General features: G+C 40.3%; 1 non-coding gene across 1 annotated transcript; it reads left to right on the forward strand.

Annotated features, from left to right (window-relative positions):
• The first annotated feature begins 719 nt into the window (after positions 1 to 719).
• On the forward strand, positions 720 to 825 carry LOC121205862 (small nucleolar RNA R71). Its single transcript, XR_005900935.1, has one exon. It is a non-coding gene; the product is annotated as a small nucleolar RNA R71 (small nucleolar RNA).
• The last annotated feature ends 5,574 nt before the right edge of the window (positions 826 to 6,399 follow it).

Below are 6,399 nucleotides of genomic sequence, written 5' to 3' on the forward strand. Positions count from 1 at the left end.
CCCTTGGGTTGGGTTCAGTATTACTTGGCAAGCTACCTTGTGGTCATTCGAAGATTAGTTTAAAGATGGCCTATCTGAGTTTCGAGCCCTTGGATCGACACTTGTTGATTTTTAAGTGTTGTCTCGGTGTTCTGGAAATAGGTTTCTGACACCGAGATAAATTTAGACAGCATCTCTTTAAGGTTCGGCTTCTTCTCTTGTTGGTAGGGGGTTGTTGAAAGCCTGGAGGATGTTGTGATCTTTGACTTCCCTGACCACCCCACGAGAAATTTGGGTGGTTCCTCCAACCTGCATTGTAAGTGTTACTATATGGATTGTTTTGAGATCGAGGATTAGTACCCATGTAATTTAACTGCTCGTTATCCATGTTGTGGCCATAAGGTTGGTATTCTGAATTGCTTGATCCACCTCGGCTTGCTTCGCACTGCATTACTTGGTGAACCTGTGCAGAACTAAGAAAACCATCAATTTTCGTATTCAAGAGTTCTACCTGAATAGAGAGCATAGTGACCAAGTTGACATTATAAACACCGGTTGTTTTCGTTGGTTTTGTCCTCATGACTTGCCACTGATAGTTATTCAGTGACATCTCCTCTATAAACTCATAAGCATCTTCAGGTGTTTTATTATTGATGGTTCTGCCAGCAGCTGCGTCAACCATTTACCGAGTCAAAGGATTCAGGCCATTATGGAACATTTGAACCTCAAGCCAAAGCGGTAACCCATGGTGAGGGCACCTTCTCAGTAAGCCCTTGGATCTCTCCCATGCATTGTAAAGAGTTTCTAAGTCTATCTGCACAAACAAAGAGATATCATTATGTAATTTGGCCGTTTTAGCCGACGGGAAATATTTTAATAGAAATTTTTCGGTCATTTGTTCCCAAGTAGTGATTGACCCTCATGGTAATGAGTTCAACCACTGCTTAGCTTTGTTCCTCAATGAAAAAGGGAATAATCAAAAATAAATGGCATCATAAGAACACCAATAATTTTAAATGTATCGCAGTTCTAAAAAGTTTGCTAAGTGAGCGTTGGGATCCTCATCCTGCAAACCATCAAACTGAACAAATTGTTTTATCATTTGAATAGTGTTAGGTTTTAGTTCAAAAGTATTTACAGCTACAGTAGGTCTAACTATGCTCGATTTAGTTCCTGTTAAAGAAGGTTTAGCATAATCATGCATAGTGCGTGGAGCAGGATTTTGATTAACCGCAATTACAGGAGGTAGCTGGTTGTCTTGGTTTTCAGCCATCTCTTTGGTTGGGGGTTGAGCATCGTCCTCTTGCTCGTTCTCTATGTATCTTCAGCTTCGCCTTATTTCTCTTTGATTTCTACGAACTGTGCGATCGATTTCTTCGTCAAAAAGTAGTGGTCCTGACGGGTTTCTTCTAGTCATAAACTATAAAAACTTGCCAAGAGAAAGAAAAAGTAAATTAATAAATAATAATAATAACTAAAATTAAATTTCTAGAAAATAAATGGCTAAAGTAATAAAAATTGAGCGTTCCTAATATCTTAGTTCCCCGGCAACGGTGCCAAAAACATGGTCGCGATTTTCGTGACAGGTAAGTTTTAAATATTTATAATTAATCATTCTTGAAACTAACTATTATCGCGATGCAAGCAAGTGTACCTGTCGAACAGTAGTATAGTTTTAGCAAGACCGGATTGTCAAACCCAAAGGAGCTAAAAGTACTAGTAATGACTATCTTTTCATTATCTAGCCTAAAAAATAAGGGGGTTTTGTTTTAACTAACTAATTATCTAAACTAAGAATTCACAGAAAGTAGAATTGGGGGATTACTTTTGGAAAACGATTGAATTAAGACAATACCTAAGGAAAAATCCCCTTAGACTGTACTTGTTATTCTGGCTCCGAAAGGGACGATTTATTCATTGAACTTGTTTCGTAGAGATCCCTAAGTTATGTTATTATCCCTATTCAAGACTAATAACGTCTAATCCCTAGATTGAATAATTGAGACTTTTCTCTAATTAACACTCTAGGGTTGCATTAACTCGATCTATGGATCCCCATATTAGGTTTCACCCTAATTTGGCAAAATCTTGTCACCCTATCTCTAGGCACGCAATCAATTCTGTTTAATTATGACAAATGTACTCTTAGACAGGGTCTATTTCTCCTCTGAATAAGAGCTTATCTTAAATCAGTATCCTAGGATATCAAAAAAAGAATTAAGAACACATAATTAAGAACAAGTTAAATATTTATCATACAGTTTAAAAAATAATAACAAGATTCATCTTAGGTTTCATTCCCCTTAGGTATTTAGGGGATTTAGTTCATAAATAAAAATGAAAACATCTCAGAAGAATAATGAATACAAAACATAAAGAAAACCCAAAACTCCTAAGGGAAGTTGAGGGGAGATCTTTAGTCTTGATGATGAAACCGACTTCTGAGATAGATCAATCGGCTTCCTTCGAGTAATTCCTTCCTTCTTCTCAGTGCCTCCCTTTTTCTCTTCCTTTAAGGCGTATTTATAGGCTTTAGAATGCCTAAAAAACCCTCAAAATTAGCCTTTTCTGAATTGGACTCAGCTTGGGCTCAGTAGGGACACGCCCGTGTGAATCGTGCTTCAAATCTACCAAATTGATACGGCTGTGTGGTCTGCCCATGTGAGGAAGTCCAAGCCGTGTTGATTTCGTAATTTGGCCCATTTTCTCTGTTTTTGGCCTGTTTCTCGTTCCTTTCCCTCTCTTATGCTCTCCTAAATATAAAACATGAAATTAAGGCATTAGGAGCATCGAATTCACCAATTCTAAAGAAAAATCATCCATAAAATGTGTTAAGCATGGGGTAAAAATATGTATAAATTACGGTTTATCACGGGCTACTGTTGGTGTGTGGATTTTATTTTATTTTCAGGTGATGCTCAGTAGAAGGTTCGATGTTTGGAGGGACTCTGGGTGGCTAGCTAGCAACACAAATTTGGACTTTTTTTTTAAGCTTATAAGTTTTATTTTATTAAGTATGTTTCAGGCCAGATTGTAATAAGGTTTTTATTATGATATTATTACTTGAGGTATTATTATTTCCATTGTAATTACGAGAAGTTGAGTAACACGTCAGATTCAACCATAACGTCTGGGCCGAGTTTGGGGTGTTACATTTAGTGGTATCAGAGCCCAAGTTTTAAAACTCGGGTAGTGAATTTGGGCCTTATTACTTGGTTTTTTTGTTTTAAAAAAATAATATTTTTTATTGGATTACAATGTTTTGGAAAAAGGGAAGTGTTGCTGAGCGGCACACTGAGTCTCCGACATCCAACCAAGTAAGTACTTTTACTCTTAAATTTGTTTAAGTTATTATAGTAAACAGTTAGAGGGCTACTCTAGATGATTTTGTTAGAATGGAACCAAAGCCCGCAGGAAGTTGAAACTGTAGAGGATTTTCGAAAACAATCTTCTCTTTAAGTACTTCCGTAAAACATCGGGTTAATTATTGAAACTAACGAAGACTTTATAAAATTTCTAATCTAGATAATACGCGAATCGACGATGAGTGCTAGAAGAGGTACAAGTGGCCATGGACGAGGCCGCGGAAGTTTTAGGGCTGAATCGTTGGCATCGGGCCATATGCCCAATGTTGGAGTAGAATAGGCTCCGGCCTCACCTGTGGCTTGGAATGGACCGTAGGATTGGGCCGTGGGAGAAGATGCATTGTTGCAAGCAATGATGAGAATTTTGGAAAGGGTCGCTGGGCCCAATAATGGCAGCAAAAATCGGGGGTTCATTCCGGAGCAACTTCATTCGAACGGGGCTGAGATCTTTAAGGGCATGGCTGGCGTGGCTCCTAATGTGGCGAAATATTGGTTGGAGGCCACTGAAAGGATAATGGAGGACCTGGACTGCTCACCTGAGCAAAAGTTGAAAGGACAAGTGTCACTGCTTAGGGAAGAAGCCTACCAGTGGTGGCTGACAGTGAAAGAGGGCACCCAACTGGAGCGGGTCACTTGGGAGTTTTTCAAAGCTGCATTCCAAGGTAAGTATGTGGGTGCAAGCTATGTGAATGCTAGAAGGAAGGAGTTCCTGAATTTGACCCAAGGGGAAAAATCAGTGGCGGAGTATGAGGCGGTGTTTTTACGCCTTAGTAGGTATGCAAGAGTAATGGTGGCAACGGAGTATGAGCATTGCGTGAGGTTTGAGGATGGACTTAGAGATAGCCTCAGAGTACTGATAGCTCCACAAAGGGAGCGAGTTTTCTCAGAGTTGGTGGAGAAGGCAAAGAAAACAGATGAGGTAAAGCATACTGAGCACTTAAATCGGGAGAAATAGAGGGGTAGGAATAAAAGGGAGGCTGAGACTCCTGGTGTAAGACAGATGCCTAGGGCTAGGGCCAGAGTTAATGGGCTAGATAGAGCAGGGCCCCCTGCTGTTAATCCAGGGGTGCCACTTTGTGCTAATTGTGGCAAAGGTCATGCAGGCGAGTGTTGGAAGAGGACGGGAGCTTGTCTAGCTTGTGGATCTATGGAGCATAGGATCAGGAATTACCCTAGCTTGTGGATCTATGAAGCATAGGATCCAGAATTTCCCTAAACTGTCAGCTTAGGTGCCAGTCGTGGATCGAGGAGATGTACAGCCACCGAGGGGTGGTCCGCTACAGCAGAGAGGTCATGATCAAGCCAGGGGTGGAAACAATTTGGGTCGTGGAACACCAAGCAGAGGTGCTGATCATGCTGAGGTGAGGCAGCCAGATTTGGTCTATGCAGCATGTCGTCAAGAGGATGTAGACGCTCCAGAGGCGAATAATGGTATGTACTTACCCATAGTGTGCTATTTACCTAAGCTGGAGTTAAAGTGCATAGCGGAAGTGTGATGTTGTAGTCTGTGTTAGTAGTTGGAAATTTCGAGGACGAAATTTGTTTAAGGGGGTAGAGTTGTAACGCCCTAAAAATCCCGAAATACAAAAATCCTGAAATCTCGAAATCTTGAATTTTTATTTTTGTGCTTAATAATTCCGGTTAAGTGCTAATTACGCAAAGGTAGGTCTTGGTCAAGGTTTGAGTTCGAATTAAGGGGTAGAAGAAATTATAAGTTAATTATTAAAAGAATCAGGGTTGGCAAGTACTTGGGCTTTTAATAAAGATAAGGGAAAATAGCAGCAAAGAGCCTAGTAGAGGAGTGGCTAAGTGACGCCACTTAGAGTGTACGGAGGTGGCGTTAATAGCTAGCAAGGAGGTCCAAGGTTTGAATCCTAGCTTAGTGTTTTTAGAAGTTTAATTTTGACCTTCTAGAAGGATGGAAGTGGCGTGAAAGTGGACTCTAAGGGAAGTGTTTAGGAGAAAGAATTAAGGAAAGGATCAAGGGGTTATCAGGGAGAAAAACGAGGAGATGAGAAGGGAGAAGTGATGGAGCTGAATGGGGAATTGGCCATGGGAAAATTCGGCTATAAGGCTAAAAATCCCGAATGCTAGGGTATGAAGCTAATGACCGAAAAGCCTCTGCCTTTCTTTCTTTTTCTCCTTCCTTGTGCTGAATTCTATTCTTCCTCTACCTCTTTACTGACTTTTCTTTCTTTTTCCTTGGATCTGAATAATCCTCTTTTACCATACAAAATCGTAAAGGGCTGAACCTCTTTGGCTGAATACCCTTGGTGCAATCACTACTCCTTCTACTTTGGTCAAATCTAGTGTAAGTGTTGTTCTCCCAATCGGTTTCTTTGCTAAGTATCAAATATTGTCCCTCACTTTTTCTAATCAACTGTGGCAGGGAATTAGTATCGGATCTGAGATCTTAGTTTATTGCCGAATTGCCCCTTAGGTGTGGCGGTTTTGGTAAGTATTCCTCATCCATTGGCTAAGGTTGGCCGAATAGCCATAGTAAGGTAGGGAGACTTGTGTTGGATACGAGTCACCTATTATTCTGGTTTTAATAGTTATGATTTGTAACACCCCGTACCCGAGACCGTTGCCGGAGTCAGACACGAGGGGTTCGCAGACTTAAATCACTTATTCGCACAGTCCATTTTAAATTTCCAGACGAGCTGGCTAACTGCGTCACTGTCACCTTAAAAATCATATCTCGAGTTCCAAAACTCGAAAATCAGTTCCATAAATTTTTCCTGAAACTAGACTCATATTTTCATCTAAAAATTTTTTCTAGAATTTTTGGTCGAGCCAATTAGTACAGTTTATTAGTTAAAGTCTCCCCTGTTTCAGGGTTCGACTACACTGACCTTTGCGCATTGCGACTTGGATATCTCCCTGTACAGGGCTTCAATACTGATTCCGTTTGTTTCTATAGAAACTAGACTCGAAAAGGAATCTATACATATATGGCATGACTTCTAATTATCTCTGGTTAATTTATAATGAATTTCCAAAGTCGGAACAGGGAATCCAGAAACCGTTCTGGCCCTGTTTTCACGAAAACTTA

This window comes from Gossypium hirsutum, chromosome A08 (genome assembly GCF_007990345.1).
Source record: "Gossypium hirsutum isolate 1008001.06 chromosome A08, Gossypium_hirsutum_v2.1, whole genome shotgun sequence".
Lineage (NCBI taxonomy): Eukaryota > Viridiplantae > Streptophyta > Magnoliopsida > Malvales > Malvaceae > Gossypium > Gossypium hirsutum.